The following is a 9,428-nucleotide window of genomic DNA, read 5'->3' on the forward strand; positions in this document are numbered from 1 at the left end:
CATTTTTAACCCCTTCAATCCCAGGGGTTTTTGGTACCTCAAGTCCTGGAGCAATTTTGCCATTTTTGCGCGGTTCAGCGATTATTCTCTTTTCTTGTGAATAGTGTACCCATGTAAACTATATATTGTTTTTTCAAGGAGAGATAGAGCTTTCTTTTGATACCATAGTTAGACGATTAGCTGAACATTTAGAATGAGAAATTTAGTAAAAACTGGCGAAAATTAGAAAAAACACCTATTTTTTTTTAATTTTCCCTCTGAATCCTCACAAAATTAGTGATGGAAAATCCCCTCCAAGTTTATCAATTTCGGATGTCCTGATTTCAGAAATACCATAAATTATATAGATTTTCCATACTTTTCCAGTACTTATAGGGAACATACTATAAGGTGTATATTATTCGTAGAATTTTTATGCTTATGGGTTTGGGGGTTGTGAACGGGGGCAGGAGGGTTATACCAGGTAGATGTTGTATTAGGGCAGTGGGATGTAAGGGTTTTTTCTTCTTTTTTTATATATTTTTATTTTTTGCATTTTTTTACATATCTATATTTTTTTAAATGGTTAGAGGTCCTCTTAGGGACCTCTTGAACATGTTATTAATGCCAGTGATGTCACAATGACATCACTTAGCTCACTTTTTTTAATTATTTATTTCAAGATCTTTTTTATTGTCAAAAAATCCACATATCAAATAACATAGGCATATATGTCATGAAATGCATGTTGCAACATAGGTATATCACTCTGTAAAGTATACAGAAAAGCAAAAACATTGATCAAAGTGCCGTACATCCCTTGGTGATGTACCTTTAAATTATTATTTATTGTATTATTTTAGTGAATTTTTTTTTTCTCCGTTTAGTTTTTCAGCATGGTTTCTCACTCTCCTCCCTGTGATCCCCCTGCACTAATCACACTGTGATCTCTATCAAGTCCCCGCAGACTTACATAGAGATCACAGTGTCTGTGCCTCATTGGAACGACCGGATATCCCTGCAGGTCCTCCAATGACCTTCCGGGGGACGTCAGCAGTGACGCAACCTGGAAGGGAATGCGCGAACGGCATTTAAAAATGTAAGTTTTCTGGCTTTCGTTCCCGGAAGCTGTTACATCAGATTGGGCAGCAGAAAGTCGGCGAGGGGGGAGTCCAGGCTGTCAAGCGACAGACTGATCTGTGCAGCAGCAGGGGCCCATGATGCCAATCTCAGTGTTGCTGAATGCCTCGACATCAAGGCATTACAGCAACACCGTTTAAGCGAAGAAAGTGATCGTCAGTGGCGGAACTACAGGGGTCGCAACTGCGACCGGGCCCTGGAGTTCTGCCACTCAGGGGGGCCCAAGCAGGGCCAGACTGGCCCACCGGGAAATTTCCCGGCGGCTGGCTGAGCGGGATTGGAAGGAGCGGGCCGGGCAGGGGGACAATTGCCGAAATCTAATCTAAACGACCACTGCGTGCCGATGCGGCCGAATCGGCTTGCCATATTAAACTTAAACAAAAGAAAGTATTAAAGTAGCGCCGGCCGCATCAGCACCCAGCGGCCGTGTGCGATGGCCGCCTAGTGATGGGAGCAGCGTGAGGGGTGAAAGCTCCGCCCCCTCGCACGGACCTTTCACCCCTCACGCTGCTCCCATCACTATGCGGCCATCAGATTGCTGGAAATCTAATCTAAACGGCCGACGCGTGCTGGTGCCGCTGGCCGGAGCTACTCTAATACTTTATTTATTTATTTTTAATATGGCAAGCCTATCCGGCATATTAAATAAATAAAAAAAGGATTAAAGTAGCTCTGGCCGGCGGCATCAGCACGCATCGGCCATTTAGATTTACATTTCCAGCAATCTGATGACCGCCTAGTGATGATGAGAGTGAGACTGAGAGCAAGGTGAGGGGTGAAAGCTCTGTCATGTCAGCGACATCCTGTCAGCAGAGAGAACAGTGTGCAGCTACCAGAGGACGGAGGACAAGATGAAAAAGCCCCAAAGTGGAAGAAGTAGAAGGTCAGTAAACTGTATAATATTTTTTGTATTTTTTAAAAACAAAAACAATCAGTATGTGTGTGTATGTAAGTGTGTTCGTGGGGGACAAACAACATAATGCTTTTTTAAATTATTATTTTTAAATGATTAAACAAAAAAAAATCTCTGTGCCTGTATGTGTTCACAAGTTCTGCTCCCCAGTGCCACCTCTGTCCCCTTTCAGCCCCCCATGTAATCTCTGTCCCCAATGCGCCCCTCCCAGTGTCCCCATTCAGCTCCCCAGTGTCACCCTGTCCCCATTCAGCTCCCCAGTGTCACCTCTGTCCCCATTCAGGTGGCAGAGTGCCCCATGATATGCCTTTTAACCCCCTTTATGCCACTCTGTCTCCAGAAATGCCTTTTAACCCCCTATATGCCAGAGTGGCGTATAGGGGTATAAGGCATTTCTGGAGGCAGAGGGGCATATAGGGGGTTAAAAGGCATATCAGGGGGCAGAGTGGCAAGCCTGGGGCAGATGTGCATAACTGGGGGGGCAGGTTGGCAAATAAAAGGAAATAAAACCAAAAATGTAGCCTGAGAAGGGGGGGAGGGGGTAGATGGTGTGAGAGGAGGGTAGATTGTGTTAGGGGGGCCCTTAACAGATTCTCGCACCGGGGCCCTGAGGCTTCTAGTTACGCCCCTGGTGATCATAGATCACTTTCTAAGCTTGTTTAATGAAATGAGGTGTCAGGAACGTCATAGGTCGTTAAGTGACCGTATTTTCGTGAGGTGCCTGACCTGTCAATGGACGTTAGGGGTTAAAAATCTGGCTTGTTTACTTTTGGAAATACATACATAGCTGGCCATGGTCCTTAACTTACCAGGACTGGCATCGGCTTTTTACCAGCACATAGAGCAGGGGTGGAGAACCTTTTTTCTGCCAAGGGCAATTTGGATATTTATAACATCATTTGTGGGCCATACAAAATTATCAACTAATAAATTAGCCTCTCTTTGTATATTTATTCCACAGACAGCTGTTGATATTGATTTGTGTGGTGCCTCCAGCAAGTCCTCCTTGTGAATTAATGCTCCATTGACCCCCACAACCTTGTGTATTGCCCCCAGCCAGCTCCAAATTGTATGTGTATCCTACCACCCAGCCTCCTTTTAGTATTGATTTATGTGGTGACCCCAGCCAGCACCCCCTTGTAAATTAATGCCCCACACCCTTGCATGTTGCCTCCACCCAGACAGGAAGCATAGGACTAGCCATCTTTAACCCCAAACAATTTAACTCTTTCCATGCACTTATTCTACCACCAGTCATTGTCAAATGTTGTGGTAGTAATTTGTTTGTGTTTTTTCCACGCACATTGTACTACGTGTGAGTTTACAGCTCCTGGTATATGTAACAACATCCCAATATGTGTTCAAAAAGACCTCCTGAATACTCAGATACCACCCATGCATTGGTTTGTTGGGTTGTTTAGGGGCTAAAAGGCCATATCTGGGAGATGAGCAATTCAGTTTTCCAACATGGAATTTTGACATGTGGTTATCCTACCCCCAAGTCCTATTTGAGACATCTTTGGACCCGGCCAAACCATATATTTTGAAAACTATTCACCCCAGGGTATTTAAAATATTAGTATTGTAATTGTTTCCGTGTACTAATTCTACCACAAGCCTTTGTCAAATTTTTGTGGTAGTCATTTTCTGTCTGTGCGCTGTTAAAAAATAAATAGTTGTGTGTGTGTGTGCGCTTTTAACACACATTGTAATTGAATTTATGACTCCTGGTAAATGTCACAGCCAAACAATACCAGAATATGTTGTCGGCAACATCTTTTGAGTACACTGATGCCACCCATGTATAGGTTTGTTGGGTTGTTTGAGGGCGACATTTGGGAGGTGTTAATTTGGGGGGGGGGGGGCTGTTGACAGCTGGTGAGCATGCTCCCATGTCCTATAGTACATCAAACCATATACTTTTGAAAACTAGACAACACAGGGTATTTTAACTCTTTCCATGCTGTGATTTTGGGAAGATACAGCACCAATTTAAGGATTTGTTTAATAAAATAAACATTTATTTTTTAAAAGAAATTTCTTTTTTTTAACATTTTGTTTAGAACTGGATGGTTCCCCCTATGGTGACATCATTAGAAAATGATTTTTACATGTTACTACGTTTTTATGTATTCATTATTTTTATTTTCTTATTCTGATACATATATTTTACTAATCACATAGTGATTAGTTGTAACCAGCTGTAGATAGGCTGGACCGGCAGCAAGGTAGATCCACGGTGCAGAGCCAGGACACGACCCAGACACAGGCAACAGAGGTAGGACAAACTCCAAAACAGGTAGTGTAGTCAGAGACGAGCGGAGGTCAGGAGCAGGCTGGATAAACATAAACAAGCCGAAGATCAAAACCACAGAATCAAATACAACGGATAACCGAGCCCAGAGTACTAAGAAAGAACTCTTTGATAGGCAATGGGAGGTAAGCTAATGTGTCCTTAAATAGCCCCAGAATAAAAAAAAAAACAACACTTTCAGGTAATCACTAGGGTGGGCAGAATTAAAGCAGAATCTCTTTAATTCGCGGAGTACGCATGTGCAGTCCACCGCATGTTGTACTGGTCAGCCATCTTAACTGAGGTTTGCTCATACACAATCCGTGGTTTGTTTCCGATCGGCCATTCTAGATGTGGCGTGCGCATGTGTAGTGGATAGCAAAAGATGGCGGTCGTGGCTCGGCAAGAAGTGGAGCCTCTGATCTGACAGTCATCTTTGTGGTGCCAAAGAAGAGACTGCTACATCTGTAGCAGCAGCAAGAAAGCGGGTTACATTAATAAGCTGGACTCCATTGATTGCATGTTGAATGCAGCGTTCTCAGGATTATGTAATATTGGGTGATATATAAAGGATCCATGTGACACTCTATTAAAATATATACCATATTTGCTCGATTATAAGACGACCCTGATTATAAGACGACCCCCCAAATCTTAATATTAATTTAGGAAAAAAAGAAAAAGCCTGAATATAAGAAGACCCTATATGAAAAAAGTTTTACCAGTAAATGTTAATTCATTTAAACAATTTTTTTAATAAAAGCTATGATTGAGAAAAATATTTTGGTTTTATTTCCTTTTTTTCTCAACCTGCCCCCCAGTTATCCACATCTGCCCCAGAAATGCCTTATACCCCCAATATGCCACTGTGCCCCATGATATGCCTTTTAACCCTCTAAATGCTACTGTGCCCCATGATATGCCTTTTAACCCTATATGCCACTGTGCCCCATGATATGCCTTTTAACCCTATATGCCACTCTGGCACTTAGAGGGTTAAAAGGCATATTATGGGGAAGAGTGGCATATAGGGAGGTTTAAGGCATTTCAGGAGGCAGAGTGGCATATAGAGGGTTAAAAAGGCATTTCTGGAGGCAGAGTGGCATTAAGGGGGTTAAAAGGCATTTCACAGAGCACCCTGCCTCCAGAAATGCCTTATGCCCCCATTTAACACTCCCCCCCCCACCCCACTTACCGGTACTTCTGAGTCTCCTGCCATGTAGCTGGGGCAGCGTGTAGACTCACGCTGCAGCTGGAAGGAGGTGTGGCTAGCAGCGGGGGTTGTCTGCGTGCATCGCGTAGACATTCCCCGGCTGTCAGAGATCAGAGTTCTCGGCACCGGCACCGGTGCGGGGAACTCTGATCTTTGACAGCCAGGGAATGTCTGCGCGATGCACGCAGACAACCCCCGCTGCTAGCCACGCCTCCTTCCGGCTGCAGCTTGAGTCTACATGCTGCCCCAGCTACATGACAGCTGCACACCAGGGACTCTGAAGTACCGGTAAGTGGGGCGGGGGGGTTGAGACAGGAGGATCCAGATCCCCTGCAGCTGCGGGGGATCTGGATCTTAGTCGTCTCATAGTCAGACTTTGAGGTCTGATTATAAGACGACCCCGATTATAAGACGAGGGGTATTTTTCAGAGCATTTGCTCTGAAAAAAACCTTGTCTTATAATCAAGCAAATACGGTATATGGTGTATGACTGCAATCAGATTGAAAGTAAAGAAGCAGAGACTCAGCACTCAAATGGTAAAGGGTAAAATAAACTCACCTTACCATTTGCGTTCTGAGCCTCTGCTTCTTTATTTTGGATTTATTGAAGTACTTGGTGGTACCCTAGCTCGTTCATCATCTCACAACTGAGTGCTGTATTCCAACCTTTGTTTCTGTGTATACAATCAGATTGGGTCATTGTTTAGCTGTGACACCTACAGTATAGAAGAAATTTGCAAAAAGCTTTATTTTCTTATCTATTTTAGTAAAGGTTTTTATCTATTATCACTAATAATTATTGTGTTTTATGTATTTATCTAATTTTAATTGAAGGACCTACTTATCTTGAATCAAACAAGGTTTAATTTGCAGTTTCATCAAATATCTAAAAAAGGGAAATCATGGTTTAACAAACATAGAGTAAAAACATCTGGTCCTTAGGTTATGAAAATCCCTGGGCCTGGAGGGGATAATTCTGAGGAAAGGAAGTTAAGAGTTCCCCAAAGGCATGTAAATCCTTGTGTGGAAGAAGTTAAAATACTAGCATTTGAAAGATGGGCGCAAACAGATCAGATGTCAAAATGAAAAGAAAGAAATGTGCACCTCCCGATGTGAACTTTTAGCCCCCAAAAAACCCAACAAACCTATGAATGGGTGGCATCATTGTACTCGGGAGATGTTGGTGAACACATATGTTGTTTGATAGTTATATATACCAGGAGCTATAAATCCATACCTAAGTACAATGTGTGTGGGAAAAACAACACACAAAAAATGAAATTTGACAGGCTGGTGGTAGAATTAGTACATGTAAAAAGTTAAAATACCATCATTTGCAATACCCTTGGGATTTTAGTTTTCAAAAATATGTGGTTTCATTTGGGTAAACTGAATTGGCTGGGTTCAAAGATGTCCCAATTAGGGCAGGCACAGGATCACCAAATGTGCGTGTTCCACATTGAAAAATGTGCACCTCCCAAATGTGGCCCTTTGGCCCCGAAACAGCCAGGCAAACCTCACTGTATGTTGCTAAACATATATTAGAGCGTTGTTTGACAGTGACGCATATCAGAAGCTATAAATTTATACCTGAACTACATTGTGTGTTAAATAAAACACACAAAAAAAATACTACCACAAAATTTGACAAAGGCTGGTTGTAGAATTAGTGCATAGAAAGAATTAAAATACCACCATTTGAAATACCCTGGGGTGTCTAGTTTTGAAAAAGATATGTTTTAATGGGGTAAATGGATTTGGACGGCTTCAAAGATGTCCCAAGTAGGACTCAGGGGGCAGGATGACCAGATGGTAAAATTCTAAATTGAAAAATGCTCACCTCCAAATGTGGCCTTTTAGCCCCTAAACAACACAACAAACCTATGCATGGGTGGTATCACTGTACTCAGGAGATGTTGCTGAACACATATTGTGGTGTTGTTTGACATTGACATATACCTGGAGCTATACATTTATACCTAAAGTACAATTTGTGTGAAAAAAACACAAAACAATACTACCACAAACTTGACAAAGGCTGGTGATAGAATCAGTGCATGGAAGTAAAAAAACCAAAAAAACTAGCATTTGAAATATCCTGGGGTAAATTGAAGTGGCCAGCTGCAAAGATGTCCCAAATAGGATGTATGGATAGGATTACCAGACTTGAGGAAAAAAAGTGGTTTTGAAATAACAAAACAAAAGCTACTTGTACTTGTTGACCCATAACTTGCAAAAAAAACATAAAAAGACTGGGTATTTTCTAAATTTAAACTTTTCTTCCAAAAAAAACCAATGACAATGGGTGCAAAAAGCAATCTACGTCCAAACGACGTTGAGGCATTCAGCAACACCGCAATCGGCATCAGGGGGTGTGTCTGGCGGCGGACGCCCATTTTAAGAGCGTTTAGGAGGCGATCAACCCCAGGACGCGCTGTGACCGCTCCGGAGAGCCCTCATTTCCCAGTTTGCTGCCACCTGCCTGTTTCTCCCTTTGTCTGCTGTATTCCTTTGTAGAGGCAGAGTAGGCTAATATAAGTATGTTATTTTTTTTCAGATTTCTAGTTTTTTTCCCCCCAGTTGACATACAGTGTATAGATTTGTGAAATAAATATTCTTGCCAACATTTTTTTCTTTTTGGGGGGGGGTGGGGGGTTAGCAAAATATTGCGTTGTCCACAAACTAGAGGTTTGGCTAGTAGTGTAAATAGACAACTGTCATAATCAACTAAACTCTACTCAGGAACAGAACAGTGTCTTACAGTCAAATGCCTAATTTTGTCACAAATATTTTTTTTGTGTTGAGCATTAAAATAAATTGGGGGGAAATGTCTGATGCAGACCCTGTACGTAGTATACACTACAGCCACCCAACACCAGTACATTTTCTACACTAAAATAAACCATTACTTTACTTTATAAGTAATGAGCATCAATCTCGGCATCTGCTAAGCTAACTGTCCCTGTCTCACACACCAACTCTCATCACTCTGTAACTGCTGCTACTGACAAGTTAAAATAGTGTCAACACACTTATATTTTTGGCACTTTAGCAATTCGTTTTCGGCAGTTTCATCAGGCATCCCACTTGTTTTTGGAGATTTGTACGAATGCAATTTTCTCTTTAAAAAAAGTTTGTACAAATCCGAATCCACTCTACTACCCTATTGAAGCCTGCCTATCACTACCAATATGTTGTCACCTGCTTGTTCCCCGTCTGCTATCTGCCTCTTCTCCTGCCCAGTCTGCTACCGCTTTCCTGTTCTCCCCAAGTCTACTGCCTGCCTTTTTCCTCCCTATATGCTCCCTGCCTATTCCCTAGTCTGCTTTTGCTTGACTGTTCTACCAAGTCTGTTGCAGACTGCCAGTTCTCTGTGCCTCTTTACTATGCTGCCTACCTGCCCCCCCCTAGTCTGCTACCTGTCACCCCCTCCAGTTTGCTGCCTGCCTATTCCTGCCTTCCTTTGCCCCTCCTAGTCTGCTGCTGTATGCCTCTCCCCTCCCAGTTCACTTTGCTGCCTGTTTTCTGCCTGCTTATTCCTTCTTGTATGTCCACCCCCAGTCTGTTGCCTGCCTCCCATTTTCCATCTTTGTTGGCTACTCTCTATTCCTATTCCTCTCAGTCTGTTGTTACTGGCTTGTTTCCCCCATCTACGCTGCCTCACTATTCTGTTCTGCATTTCCCATCCAGTTTGCTGTCTGCCTATTTCCACTTTTCTGTTCCTCTCCTAGTCTGCTGCCTCATGCCTTCCCCTCCCATTCTGCTGCTATCTCTTACCTCATCTTCCCATTCACCCCCAAGGCTCCTGCCACAAGCCTTGTCCTCAATTCTCAGCTGCCATTGCCTGCCTTTTACCACTTTTCTGTTGCCCTCAGTATGATGCCGCCTTC

This window comes from Sceloporus occidentalis, unplaced genomic scaffold, assembly GCF_023333645.1.
Source record: "Sceloporus occidentalis isolate IW3139 unplaced genomic scaffold, rSceOcc1.0.p SCAF_38, whole genome shotgun sequence".
Taxonomy (NCBI): Eukaryota; Metazoa; Chordata; class Lepidosauria; order Squamata; family Phrynosomatidae; genus Sceloporus; species Sceloporus occidentalis.